The following is a 15,363-nucleotide window of genomic DNA, read 5'->3' on the forward strand; positions in this document are numbered from 1 at the left end:
CGGATCATGCAGGGTCTGTCTGGGAGAGAGGACGGGTGAAGGCACTGAGGCCCAGGCTGTCTTGGAGATAAAGCAGGACTGCAGGATGAGATAATTACACAGATAATGAGCCGCTGGCAGCTGGGCCTTTGATTTATGACAGGGGTAGAGGGGTAAAAGAGGCCTGAAAGGGCATACCGGTTCAGGCACCAACTCGCCCCATGGACATACTCCCCTCACACATGTGTAATTACAGGCCAGTCCTGCAGTCAAACAGCCACACATGTTCAGAGACGAGAGCCCTCGCCTACAGCCACTCACACGAAGAGGCGGCAATGACCTTGTCAGGACAATTTCTGAAGAGCATTCATGTCTGTTTGCTTTAGAATAAAAGGACACTGGTAGGGTAGCCAAATGACCACAGCTGTAATTGACAGCTAGTATAAGTGGACTTGTCCACTTGTACTATAACATTGTGCTCATCTAACTCAGTTTTTAAACAAGCTTGAGCTACAAAATAAAAAATAAACAAATAAACAAACAAACAAACAAATAAATAAATAAATAAATAACTAAAAAAATAGGGTTGGGAATCGAAAATGAATCAAATGAATACTTGGTCAGGAATCAGATAATTGTTATAAAAAATTTAAATTTTCGATTTCGATTCCTCGCAAACTGCATCACATGAGTAACAGTATATCGTGCAGCTCTTAAAGTAACAGCAGCCTAATATATATCTGCTGCCGTCTCTATAATAACACTAATCAAACAATATATAATGTGACCCTGGACCACAAAACCAGTCACATGGGTCCATTTTCTGAAAGTGAGTCTATACATCATCTGAAAGTTGAATAAATAAGCTTTTTATTAATGTATGGTTTGTTAGCAATATTTGGCCGAGATATGACTATTTGAAAATCTGAGGGTGCAAAAATAAAAATAAAAAATAAAAACGTTGAGAAAATCTCCTTTAAAGTTGTCCATTTATGTTCACGATTGTGCTGCAGTCACTCACAAAAATAAATGTTTTATATATATTTTTACGGTAGGAAATTTACAAAATATCTTCATGGAACATGATCTTTACTTAATACCCTAATGATTTTTACCAGATCTGCTTTACTAGATATCGACACCAATTAAACACAAATGTTGCTATACCAAGCTCAATGCTTTCGGCATTAAAGAGAGTAGAGCAGCTGTACTGATAAGCATCCGAGTGCATGAAAGAGCAGAGTCGTGTGTGTGTGTGTGTGTGTGTGTGTGTGTGTGTGTGTGTGTGTGTGTGTGTGTGTGTGTGTGTGTGTGTGTGTGTGTGTGTGTGTGTGTGTGTGTGTGTGTGTGTGTGTGTGTGTGTGTGTAACCTGCCTACAGGCTCTTACTTGTGTTTATAAACTGCAGATAGTACAACATTTCCGCAGGCCTCTGGGCAAATGATCATTAATTAAGGGGAACTAGAGGCTTCCTGAGCTGAAAATGAAAAACAAGATCCATTTCCACATACTACCCATAACACTTACTTTTAGGATGTAAAAAAAAATAACCTTTTCACATCAGAGGTACAATCTCAATATGGGCCGGGGGGGAAAGAACAAGCTAGATGTTGATCTCAAAAGCCTGCTTCAGACTGTGAATATGATACAGGGGGTTTGTTTATGATGAAGATTTTGGGGGGGTTTTGTTTTGAATTCCTGTACATGAAAAGCAAGAAATCAAGATTTTGCCCAGAGATGCTGCCGGTGTCCTGAAAGTCCAGCAGATAAGACTTTATTTTCCACAGATGGAGCGATGGATAAAGATCCGAGCATCACATAAACATTCCCTTGCACTGTAAAGGTGGTTGTTTTTAAAAGGCCCACTGAACGCACGTCTGTATGATGATGCGTTGACGTAATTTGCACTGAAACGGGAAGCTAAGGCGGGACATATTGAATGGCTCCTCCCCCTTTTCAAATAGCCAATAGCATTTAGTTTACCTCACAGACTGACAGCATCATGGATGCGAATCCGAGCGCTGATGATACGCTGTGTGAATAAATTCTAGCCATTTCATTCTCAACCAACGGTAAACAGAATAAAACTCAAGCGTTTGATCAACCGAACACACACTCCAACACATATTCTGTGACGTGTCAGCGCTCGCTTTGGTCAGGTGGTATTTATAGTAGTTTTTTTTTTTTTTTTGCATAATTTATACTTTAATTTATAGTATGGGGGCGGAGCTTTAGATTCTAGAGAGCATTTGATTGGACAGAAGATGTGATGAGAAGCTGAAGTCCGCGAGAAACTGAGTTTTGAATGCTTATATCTTCTAAATGTGAATTTTGCCATTGTTCTGGAACACACCAGCTTATTCATAACCTTAAGGCTAACATATTCATAACTAAAAGCTAAAAAAAAAACTTACATTTTTTATTTCAGGGGGCCTTTAAGTTTAGATATTTTACTGGAAGGTTCACAAAAGATGTTTTATATAATGTTTACAATGCATTTATGGTTCCATTATGTCATTTGAGGAGCTCCATTCAATATGCAAGAAAATAATGTTGAGCAATTAAGGATGAATAAGTGATGGTGATTTTTTACTGCCCAGCATATCGTTGCGTCTGGGTGTGTAAAGCCTCTCCATGTGGACGGGTGTCAGAGCCGTTGAAGAGGATGACAGTAATCCGAGTGTTTAAAGCACAGACAGACAATCCCTCCTCTCACTCTCTCCCGCTCGGACACAATATCCGTTGTTGGCTTGTGACATTTCACTCTAGAGACCTTATCTACAAAAGCCACTCTTCAGAGCGAGCCAGAAACACACAGGCCTGTTTAAAAAGAGAGATTCCCCCCCGTTTCCACTCACTGCAGCGTCACAGCAGTTCGTCTGCATGCCGATCTCTCCTGTTTCCGGTCTCGTCCCTCCCTGTCCTTTACTTTCCCTCTCTCTCTGGATATGAGGCCGCTGGACTGTCATTTCCTGAAGTCTCTTCAAAGGGAAAGTAGGACTACTCTACTATTCACAAACTACTACATTACAAATATGTACTTCACAGATGTATAGCTTTGACAGTACTTCAACATACATCGAGACATACTATAAATAAATAAATAAATAAATAAATAAAATAGCAAAAGCTTTAATTATGCGTCTCACTTAATTTGATGTAAACATACAAATAGCAGTCAACAATGAAACGAAATGCAGAGACAAAACTAAGACCAACTAAGTTGGTCAGTGGCCGCGTTTCCATTACCCTTCAAATTGCACAGATTGAAATTGCGAATTGAAAATACGGCCAATGGAAACGTGTCAATTTTGTTAAAAAAAACAAAAAAAAAACACCTTTACACATTCGCATGAGGCGGTTTTTCAGGCAATTCGAAAATGGAATATTTCGCACAACTGCAATAGAAACAGTTTTTGCACATTTACAGGTTGACCAAGCCCAGATGGCACGGGATATTTGGCCAGAAACGAAACCGTTCTTTATTAAACTCATTACAGACAAAAGAATTACGAGAATACTGGATTCTAAACCACAAATAAATGCCACTTGATCAACCCCTGAAGCAGAAATGAGGGAGAAACACCCAGAAACACCTCACACGTGCCGCTCTCAAGTATAAGGGGCTTTTCCTTGCCATTAATGCTTGGATAACACGCCTACGGCTCCTTCCATTAATAATAATGTCTATATAGGTATATACATAAACCTACTAACATCCATTGCCATAATTTTTGGAATGACTTAAAGCAGGGCTATGCAGTTTCGGGAATTTTCTCACTTTCTGCTCGCAGGTTTCTCTATAGAGCTCCCCCTACAGCTTCGGAATAGATATTTGACAACACTGTCGAAAAACTCGTTGGCGACTCTCAGATACCAGAGGCTAGTAGATCAACGACATCAAAGCATATGGGACATTCTTTAAAATGTCTTCTTCATTCGGGTTCGAACAGCGTGAGGGAGCGCAATAATGACAGAATTTTAGCAGATTTTTCCGCCGTAAAGCAATTCGTTACATCGCGAGACCTGATATCACACGATACTTCCTGACGCTGCGGCTCGCCGGCTCAAAGTTGCAAGGGTGTTTTTTTGGCTCACAGGCGCTTGGGGGGTGCGAGACGACCACCATTCAAGACGAAAAAAGTCATAACTATTCCAATGACTCCGAAGCTGTTCGGTTAAGGTAAAAAAAGTTACTTAGTTTACCTTTAAATAGCAAAAAAAAAAAAAAAAAAAAAAAAAAAAAAGGTTTTAGTTGCATAACATCGATTAATGGAAACGCCGTCAATAGTTTTTTATCGGCATTTAGAAAATATCGCAAAAGTTTTGCGCAAATCTGTAATGGAAACGCGGCTGTTGTATGACAAAGCAAGGAGAACTCTACCATTTAAATGACATCAGGACTGCCTATGCATAGGGCCCGGGATCTTGTGCTACGCCCCTGCCCGAACCCGTACGGGTCCTGGGTCGGATCCCGGGTCCTCAGTGTAGACGTTTAGTTCACAATGCTTAATTGACAAAAATTAAGTTATACGTTTATTTACTTAATGTTTTTAAAGGGGTCATGACATGAGAAACCAAATTTGCCTTGGTCTTTTGGTATATAAGAGGTCTTTGTACCATTAAAACTTCCTGCAAGTTTCATAGCTTAAGACGTCCTCCCCATTATAAATGAAGCATTTATTTAATCAAGCTCTAATTACAGCTCGTTGGGGATCCATGGTACGAAGTGACGTGCCAGTCGTTTGCATATGACCGCCTCCAGCGCTAGACAACTACGCCTCATTTCCCCATCATCGCATCGTTGTCACGCCCACAGGTGTTCAGATGCGTTTCATCTTAAAACTACTTTTAGCCAATGACGTTAGCCAATCATAACAGTAGGCGTTAACACTGAACTCTTAAAGGGGAAACACCCCCAAAACAGACTGTTTGAATAAGAGGATGAGAAACAGGGTGGGAAAAGGTCATAAATCACTCAAATTTTAAAGTTTTTTTGTCCAAAAAAACTATAGTAATACTATAATTTTACCTAAGGGAACATAATTAAACAAAAGCAAAAACTATGTCATGACTCCTTTAAGTATAAGTGAGCTGAACACTTCTTACAGAGCACTTTCCAGGACTGAGAGAAAGAGAAGTAGGAGATGGTAAAGAGGGTTGGGATGATTTCTTGTCTCTGTCTCCAGTCATTCAGCAGCTTGTCAGGGAGTCACAGTCTCCCATTTCACAGAAACACAGGGGGAATGACGTGAGTCCCCATCCCAGCACAGACTAAACCTCTGGATTTGCGAAGCAAATGCATCACAGGCTTTGGGGACGCTCAGACCGTTACGAACCACTATGAAAAGCATCTGGATATATCCCCGACCCTGCTGTTCTCCCAGGATTAAAGCCATTGGAAAACGGTTCAATCCTCAGACAACAAGACGGGGGAATTTCCATGCGTTATATAACAAGCAGGTTGATTCTGTCACTTGACTACATTGTGTAGGATAACTGAAGCCAAAATGAAACGTTTAAACAGTTTCATCATAGTCAGGAAGACAACACTGAAATATTTATGTTAGAACTGGAAGCAAGAGAGACAAATCAGACTGGCTGACCCCACAGAGCTCAGTTCAAGCTCGTATCAGCCTGAAGGGACTGGAAGAAGGAAACATGCAGGCATACGAGCCAAAAACTGTAGAGAAACAGTATGTCCTTCAGTTTGTGTCAACATTTGGACACAACGCTATCAACATTGTCTTAAAAAAGAAAGAATACTTTATTAGGAAAAGAAAGCATTTCAAGTTGGAGTTGTTAGACTGCCAGTTTTGCGTGTTACAAAGATGTTTGAAAGTAGTGAGTGAAGCAAAACATTATTATTATTATTTTTTATATTTTTTTGATTAGTTGCTTCTCTATTTATTAGACAAACAAACTGAAAATGTCTGCTTTCCCCTTAACAGTCACATGATCAATGCAAGTGAACAAAAAGATGAAACAAAACTAGACTCCCATTGTATTGTTGGAAGCAGAACAAAAAGGTATATATGCAAGGTTTCCTTTTTTTTCAATTGTTGTTGACAGGCATAGTGGTCTCATCCTGGAGGAGACATTCTTTGTGAGAACAATAATGTAAAAGCTTCTGCAAAAAGTAACAATGTAACGTAATAAGTAGCTTTGTGTAACACATGATACTTTTAAATGCAATGTTCCCCAACACTGCTCTTTTCTGTTCAAACATTTTGTCAGTGTGTGTGTGTGTGTATATATACAGTACCAGTCAAAAGTTTGGAAACATTACTATTTTTAATGTTTTTGAAAGAAGTCTCTTATGTTCATCAAGCCTGCAGTTAAAAAACAAAACAAAACAAAAAACAGTAATATTATGAAATATTATTACAATTTAAAATAATGGTTCTCTTTTTTAATATATTTTAAAATGTAATTTATTTTTGTGATGCAAAGCTGAATTTTCATCAGCAAGTACTCCAGTCTTTGGTGTCTTATGATCCTTCAGAAATCATTCTAATATGCTGATTTGATACTCAGTTATTATCAATGATGGAAACAGTTGTGCTGTTTAATATATTTTTTTGGAATACTTTTTTCAGGATTCATTGAGGAGTAAAACGTTAACAGCATTTATTCATTAAAACAGCATTTATTCAAAATAAAAACATTTCTAACAATATAAATCGTTACCATCACCTTTTATCAATTTAACGCATCCTTGTTGAATTAAAGTACTAATTTCTTTTTAAAAAAATAGTTATTGTTCCCAAACTTTTGAACGGTAGTGTATATTGTTACAAAAGATTTCTATTCTAAATAAATAGTTCTTTTTAACTTTTTATTCATCAAATAATTCTGAAAAAAGTATCTCAGGTTATAAAAAAAATATTAAGCAGCACAACTGTTTCCAACATGGATCATAAATCAGCATATTAGAATGATTTCTGAAGGATCATAAGACACCAAAGACTGGAGTACTTGCTGATGAAAATTCAGCTTTGCATCACAAAAATAAATTACATTTTAAAGTATATTAAAAAAGAGAACCATTATTTTAAATTGTAATAATATTTCATAATATTACTGTTTTTTTTTTTGTTTTTTTTTTTTAACTGCAGGCTTGATGAGCATAAGAGACTTCTTTCAAAAACATTAAAAATAGTAACGTTTCCAAACTTTTGACTGGTACTGTATATATATATACACACACACACACGTCTTGTCATGGCATGTTTTGTCCTGGTCGTATTAAAAAATGAAGGAGATTAAATGCATTGCTTGTCGATCGATCACTCATGGTTCGGACGCTGTTTAAAGCAACACATCTGTATGTGTACATCATTTTCAATCCATTGTCCACTAAAATAATAATGTGATCTTAAAGAACAATTAGTCCACAAGGGTTTTACCAGTAAAGTATCTGAAACTTTGATCTGTCTATTCATCAATCCAGTAAAAATCCCCCAGGGTGCACAGAGAGATGCAGAGTAATGCATCATTACTATCGATCAGGCTCTGAATCAGAAATGAGGATTGTGGGTAAACAATAAGTACGGTGCATTTAGACAGGCCAGTGAAGAGGGTAATAGATAGTCAACTGTGGCGAGCAACCATGATGGCCCGACACTAGAAAAAAACAAGTTGCTGCCTTAAATTTAAGTACAATCAACTTTGATGTTTAAGTCATTTCAACTTATATTAGATTAAACTGACTTAAATTGAGTTAAGTCTTGAATAAATTAAGTTGAAAATTGCTTAACTTATTTTGATGAGTTAAAGCAATGTAAAAACGTATGTTGAATGTCATAACTTATTGATCATATAATTTGTGTAGTAGTGCAGTCATCTTCATTCGAGCTACACAAGAGGGCTGTGAATCAGGAACACACACGGTGGTCTGGAGAGTCTCTGCAATGATAATTTGTGGAAACCTTCACCAAGGAGTGAATGAGTCATATCACAGAGCTATAAATCTTGGTCTGACCTCTCGTACAGGAGAACTGAACATCATGAGTTCATTAAGGAAACTCCTACTTACACTATTACTCACACATGCATCAATGTTTCTAATCGAATCTACAGACTATGCCTAGAGAGAGAAAAAATAATCAATTCACATTCTCAATACTTTATCGGGCAATTCACGGTTCACGTGCTTGATCTGAGGAATAGCCTAGGTTTTCATGCTTGAGTGTTCAGAAAACATTTTTTTTTTCATATTTGACAATGTTGCAGTACCTCTTTTCCCAGTCTGTCAGTAACGCTCTGTTTAGTTCCTGTCTCTATGAAGCCCCTCCTTCTGAAAGGCACACTGTGCTCTGATTGGTCAGCTGGAGCAGTGTTGTGATTGGTCGAGCGCTTTGAGCGTGTTTGGGAAATGGCTCACCTCTTGCCATAACCGCGAGTTTCAACACACTAATTACTAACTCAATCAGGCCCCGCCCCTTTAATTTGCATATGACTTGGGCGGGAATTATTTAAATGAGGAATAAACATGTTTGTTCCCGGAAGAAAACTCAAGACTACAACAAAGGCGTCACAACATCAACATTGACCGCCACAAATAGATTTCAGTGCTTCCCATTCATTAAGTAAACTGTGGTAGCCCGAAAGTACATTTAAACTTCTCATAATAACATAAAAGTCTTTAATGTTGTGTTTTGAGGCATTACTGTCAAACAAACTAAAATCGAATAGACTGAATAGATTTGTAATGAGACGTGTTTGTGAACTTGTTTTCCGCCAAAATAAAAGCTCACGTGTTTAGCCTAGCACTTTCAAGAATAGAAATTACCACAAAACGAATTACGAAAGTTTCATTTATTTTTAAGTGCATTTGTTTTACAATATATGGCTATTACTGTCATAGGAATAATATTATAACATTATTATCATTATTTTTGGTTTCACTTTATTTGAAGGTGTCATTTTTACAGTGTGATTATATATTTAAGTGCTGAGTAGTGAGTAATAATAATTAACTACATGTACTTACTATAGGGTTTGGTTGAGGGTTAGTTGCATGTAATTATGCATCATTTACTGTTATTACTATGGTAAGTACATGTAACATTTAACAAAGACACTGTAAAATAAAGTGTTACCTTATTTTTTATTAGTAGTATTACAAGTAGTATTACAACTAAAAAGAGGTTTGAGTCCACTTTAAAAGTTCAGGTACAAGTCAATGCACTGACTTCTTTCTGTGTTCAATTTGCACACTGAATATGGGTTGGATCTCTTAATTGTGAACTCCCAGAGTGCACCAGATTGATGAATTTAACTCAAATGTACACAATTTCACACTACAGTTTCACAAAATCCAGTGGTAACCACTGCAGGTGGTCACACATTACACAACATTTCAATAGGAAGAAACGCAGACAACTCAAACTGTGTTTCACAACAAAACACTCGAGAACTGTTGCAGGAAATTGCAAAAGATCATGCATGAGGCAGGAGTTGTCGATACTGGATTTCTTCTTGTTAAAATTATGCATGCAAGAAGCTAGTGATCCAAGTTGTCTGTGCGCCAATTTGCAGCCCAAAAAAAAAACAGAAAAAAACCCCCTGATGTTCTGTTGCAGCTCTCATTGGCTGTAGATCGTCAGTCAAAACACATTTCGGAACGTGTACCTATTTTTGCCTCCAATTTTGGACATTTGTCTCAAATTTCCAGAAACTGTCGGCAAGTGGAAATCGGGGCAGTGTGTACCTGGCATTAAAGTAAAAAATAAATAAATAAAAAAAACATAATAGGAACTCTTTAAAGATACTCCATAAAAATTAGCAGATTGTCAAAAATGTCATGAATGTATAAGAAAATTCTATGTTTTATAGGCTATATAATCTCCATGGACGCCTTCAGGGACTTAATGACACAACAATGACCCTGCATCTGGCTACTTCTGACCCGTGCCGTCATAAGTTGGAGTCGTTAGCCAATGACAGTCCTGCATACAGACATGTGATCGGTGCCGAGCGACACTCCAGTGTGTCTGCTGACCTCGGCACATGTGCTCAAGCCCACGTCACAATCTTCACTGGAATTAAAGAGACAGCACACAAAGCCTTTCTGAAGCTGCAGTTGTGCTTTGTTTACCCAGCGTCCCATGCTATAACACAGTCATGCATGAGTAACACTAGACGCTGACAGGTGCGTTCAGAGCCGGCGTTGACATCTACTGCAACGCAAGGCTTTACGCATGCTTACTGGATCCTCTGGGTTTTGTTATAGAGCGTAATATTTCAGCAGGAGAGCGCAGGCCACATGTTCAATGCAGTGTTGACCCAAGCATGTTTAAAAATTCATAGATCTTGACTTTATCGTATAACAGCATAGCAACAACTACCTCAGCACAACAGCTTTACCTCAGCACAACAACAGCTGATGAAGACCGTCAACAAAATCGGTAGTTTTAGCATGCTAATGAGAGGCCAAGAAAGCTCAAGGAACTGGCGATATAGAGATTCTCATAGTAGCGTTACTGGTGCTTAATTAAAATTGTAAATACAAATTTACATAAACATTCATAAACGCACACATCAATTATGGTAAACGGAAGATCAAGCATGCTTGCTTGATGTGCGAGAACCAATAGGGTTCGTTTTCGTGTTACGCAGCACGTTTGAGCGCTTGCAAGTGAGGTTGAGCTTGTGTTTATGTTTATGTTCGCTGATCAATGCTTTTATGTGAATAGCCTAAAATTCAATCTGTTCATCATATAAAGCGATCGTGTTTGAACTTGAACTAAACCGCTCAATTCATATGGATTAGTTTTACGATCTCTTTATGAACTTTTTTATGAAGCGTCAAAGTGGAAGTTGCGTAGCTTGTCAATGCAGATCTCAGATTTCATAAAAATAAAAATAAATCTTCATTTGTGTTTTGATGATGAATGAAACGGGTTTGGAGCGACATGAGTAAATGATGACAGCACTTTTGGGTGAAATAAACCTTTAATAAATATAATAATTAGGGCTGCACGATTAATCGCAATAAAACCGCACACGATTTGGCAAAGGCTGCGATTATTTTATGCAATGGCTACTCTATTTTAGGCTACTTCTGACCTGTGCCGTCATAAGTTGGAGTCGTTAGCCAATGGCAGTCCTGTATAATAATCTGTATAGTCATAATAATAAAATACAAGATAATTATTAGGGCTGCACGATTAATCGCAATTTACGATTGTACTTATTTTATGCGCAGCTTGTCAGTGGAGTGCGGCTGATCGGTAGTAAATACTCCCTCATCTGAACACCGGAGGGCGCTCACACAAACACGATAAATATGCGCCGCCGCAGAAGTACAATAATGCGCATCATTCCAGGAAATCCCTATCGCTGTAGCTGAATAAACAGAAGATTGAAACGCTGTGATTAAACATGACTAATAAACACACGACTGCCTTATTCTGTGTAAGAAGCACATCATCTCACAGAAGGATGAGCTCAACTGTCCTTATGAAGTGAGTTTGGAGTAAATGCATGTTATTAAATGTTGTCTGTTGTTGGACAAGAGGTTCATAAATGCTTCTCATGTTTTGGAAAGATGTTTGACGCGTGTTGTTTTTTCAAATGCACGTTATAAGTGACTCAATCTCACAGTGCTTTCAGAGTGAGCAGCGTTTACAGAGCCGATCATCAATGACAAGCAGCGCATTAAAAAAATTATTATAATAATCACAGCCTTTGCGATTTTAAAATCGCGATAAGCCATCTCGATTTAAGTGCGATTACGTGTAAATTGCAATTAATCGTGCAGCCCTAAAATGAACAAGAGAGAAATCAGTGAGCGAGTACAGAGAGGTGGAGGCCTGGCATGTAAGCAACCATGGCAATGGTACTTTTCCCGTCCTCTCCATGGCGCCCGTTCCCGGGACAAAGACCCCAACATGGGCGGCACAGGAAGAGTGAGTCAGATCCAAAACCAAAACATGACATTATTGTGCTCATATTGACTTTAATGAGCATGCCGCACCTTTAACACACTACGCTTTTTAGTGCACCGAATGAAAACAGATGCAGTAAACCGCCTTCCCTAAAGTCATAATTAGCTCCCACCTTATTCCAGCTAGATTCTGATAGGAAACAAAACAGGGAAACAACACATTTGGTGTTGCACTGTGACTCTAAAGGGACATTCACATCAAGAGCAATAAAATGGCATTATAACTTTATAATGGCAAAGATAGATTTGTAAAAATCATTCTAAATGTAAAAGAATAGCAACAATAACGGCACAGAGAAACAATATTGTTGGAAAACAATTTTTCCAGCTGATGAGCAATAAAAATATTGACAGCCAATCAAAATTCCTCCTGTTAAATTCATGAAGCCTAAATTCAATATTTTATTGTATAAAGCGATCGTGTCTCTTTAGAAAATATGGATTACTTTTACGATCTCTTTATGAACTTTTTGAAGCGTCAAAGTGGTAGTTGCGTAGACTGTCAATGGAAGGACAGAAATCTCTCAGATTTCATCAAAAACATCTTCATTTGTGTGAAGATGAACATAAGTCTTAAGTGTTTGGAACAACATGAGGGCGAGTGATTAATGACAGAAGTTAAATTTTTGGGTGAACTAACCCTTTAACAATACAGAAAACGATCACGGTCTGTAAAAAACACGTTATGCTGGATAGCTCCGCCCACAATGAAATCTCATTGGTCCAAAATCTAAAAATCAAACTCCTCCAGAATAGTTGCGAGGTTTTTTTTTTGCATACTTATACCCGGGTTAAGACACGTTGCGAGTTGAATGAGGATTACGGGGAGATAATGAGATGTTTTGAGGCTGGATATATCAGTAACAAGGATTATGCACACACCATTTCCCCTTTAGAAAGCTCTGCTTCAGGACAAACAGCGAGACTGAGCAGAACGAGGCCTGAGGGCACAAGAAGCCCAGCAGAAGGATGAACAAACACACACCAGATAGCTGGACTTCACTGATATTATTAACCCCCGAAGGAACAAATACAATCACACACATTCAGAGGGTTATTCCATGAATTGCATGCTAATTCAGTCCATTACAATCACTTGTTTGTTTGTTTTAAATGGTCATGAATTGCATTTTTTTGCATTTATAATGATTGTAGGATTTTTACATTAAAAAAATGCCATAATTTAATAAATAAAGGGCCATTTTCTACACCAATTATTGGCTTCTGATTTAAAGGGGTGGTATAATGCCCTTTTCACAAGATGTAAAATAAGTATTTGATGTCCCCAGAGTGTGTATGTGAAGTTTTAACCCAAAATACCCCCCAGATATTTTTATATAGCATGTTCAAATTTTAACTTTTTGAGGGTGAGCAAAAACACAGTTTTTGTGTCTGTCCCTTTAAATGCAAATGAGCTGCTGCTCCCGGCACAGGGGGCGGAGCTACAACAGCTTGTGTCCTTTTACCTCATACAGACATGCACTGAAAATTTCAAAAACTTTTAGCCTTTTATGTTCAAACTGGAGTCAGACAATGATGGAGAGACTCAAGAAGAAGTGACAACATGTAGACAACATTTCTGAATGGTTAGTTGATGAATTTAAGTAGCTGATGTGGAGTTAACTATCTTCTAGTCATTGATTAGCAAATTCTGTCATGATAATCAATAAATAGCGTTCCCCGGGGGCAGGGTTTATGTAACAAAGTCTCAGCTTTTAAATTGTCAATTTTATTACGAAATTCAAACAATTTTGAGTGCCATTTTGGCACTCTTAAATGTGACAGTTTAAGTGACGTGAAGCATACCGAAATCCGTATCAATTCACATGTAATCGCTCAATCAGTGTTTCAACTGTGGAAAGACGTCAATAAAACAGCTTGTAAACAATGTCACGTAATGTTACCTTAGAAAACCCTTTCAATGTCCAAAAACCTGTTAGTCAGCTAGAAATATGAGCTCTGAAAGGAGTATTTTGCTAAATATATGCACTATATTGCACATTCATTGTATTTTTACAATCAATAATAAATGTGTTTGAATAAATCCTTGATGTTTTTTATGACTGTTTAAATATTTATATATAAAACAAAATGAGTAGGAACAATTTTTCAAGTATTATTATAACTTAAATGTAAACAGCCTCCAAATCAGTTCATTTTAACCTTTAATATTATAGTGATGTACCAACTGAGGTTCCCTGTACAGTTTAAAGCATTAGTTAAGAGATAAGTTAATTCTGGACCCTCCTCACACAAACGAATGGTCCAAGAGTTATTTAAAGGTGCAATTTAACCTCTTAACTGTCACCGTCCCGTATACGGGACGCCTAAGTTTACGTCACTATATTACAATTAAATCCTAATTTAATCATGACAAACTATATATTGTTGGAAAGGTCTAAGACTCCTTAATAGATATTTCAGCATTGTTTTTTGTTACAATTTATGCAGGAACAGTAATAGATGAATTTATGACAAGAGTGCACCTCAAAAAATCTACATCATAACAGGCGTTTCTGGCGTTTGTCACAAAAAGTCGATGCACACACTTTTAATAATTGAAACTTTGGTTTTCATGCTAAAAGTTCATAAAACATTTAATCTAGTATTTGTCAATAAAAAAATATAAAATAATATTATCTTCTAAAAAGTATAACATATATATTATCCTCTAAAATATTATATTATATTTTTTATCGCCTTTTTTTATTACATTACATATTTTAGTAGTTATCATAAATTAGGTATCATTTGAAAGCTTACGATCTCAGAATTCATCCTGTGAAAACTGTTTTGAAATTGGACATTGTGTTACCATAGAAACGGTACTCTAAATTATTTTATCAGGCTCCTCCCCTTTTGGGCATAATTATGTTTCATAATTTATGATAAAAATATGTTCTAATCTTGACAAAACACATATTGTCAGAAAGGTCTGAGTCTCAAGGTTCCATATTTAGTGACAGAAGTGATATTTGGACAGAAATTTATTAATTTGTTATGTTAGAATGCATACAGTTCAATTCAATGGAATTCAATGACACCCGGTGGCTATTTTTGGTAATACGCCTAAACAAAATCTCATGGGAACTTCAATTTTTGTGATATCAACTTCAAATTTGGAACACAACTTGGTTAGATATATGGCTTTCATTTTATAGTAATTTTTTTGTAAAACATATTTTGTAAAATATATATTTTATATAAAAGAAAAATATTAAATAAATCATATTTGATTTAATGTAAATTTAAACTTCCATAACTTTTTCATACTTTAATTTTTTGAAGTGCTTTCACTTCAGCAATAATCTGCTATTTTTCCCCTTTAAAACAAGACCAAACTTAGGTCTATACTCCAAAGCATTCTTGAATTACAACCATTTAAGCTTGAATAGTGCATTTTAATGTACATTCTCAAAAGGGGGGGTGACA

At 37.0% G+C, this 15,363-nt stretch overlaps 1 protein-coding gene and 1 long non-coding RNA gene across 12 annotated transcripts in view; one reads left to right on the forward strand and one right to left on the reverse strand.

Moving 5' to 3' along the window:
* myo9aa (myosin IXAa) overlaps nt 1-15,363 on the reverse strand; it is a 174,376-nt gene that overhangs the window by 148,333 nt on the left and 10,680 nt on the right. The gene's annotated exons all lie outside the window — the stretch shown is intronic.
* LOC309492227 overlaps nt 1-15,363 on the forward strand; it is a 37,016-nt gene that overhangs the window by 6,028 nt on the left and 15,625 nt on the right. The window lies entirely within an intron of this gene.

Source organism: Leuciscus leuciscus, assembly GCF_965113295.1.
Source record: "Leuciscus leuciscus genome assembly, chromosome: 2".
In the NCBI taxonomy this organism is placed as follows: Eukaryota; Metazoa; Chordata; class Actinopteri; order Cypriniformes; family Leuciscidae; genus Leuciscus; species Leuciscus leuciscus.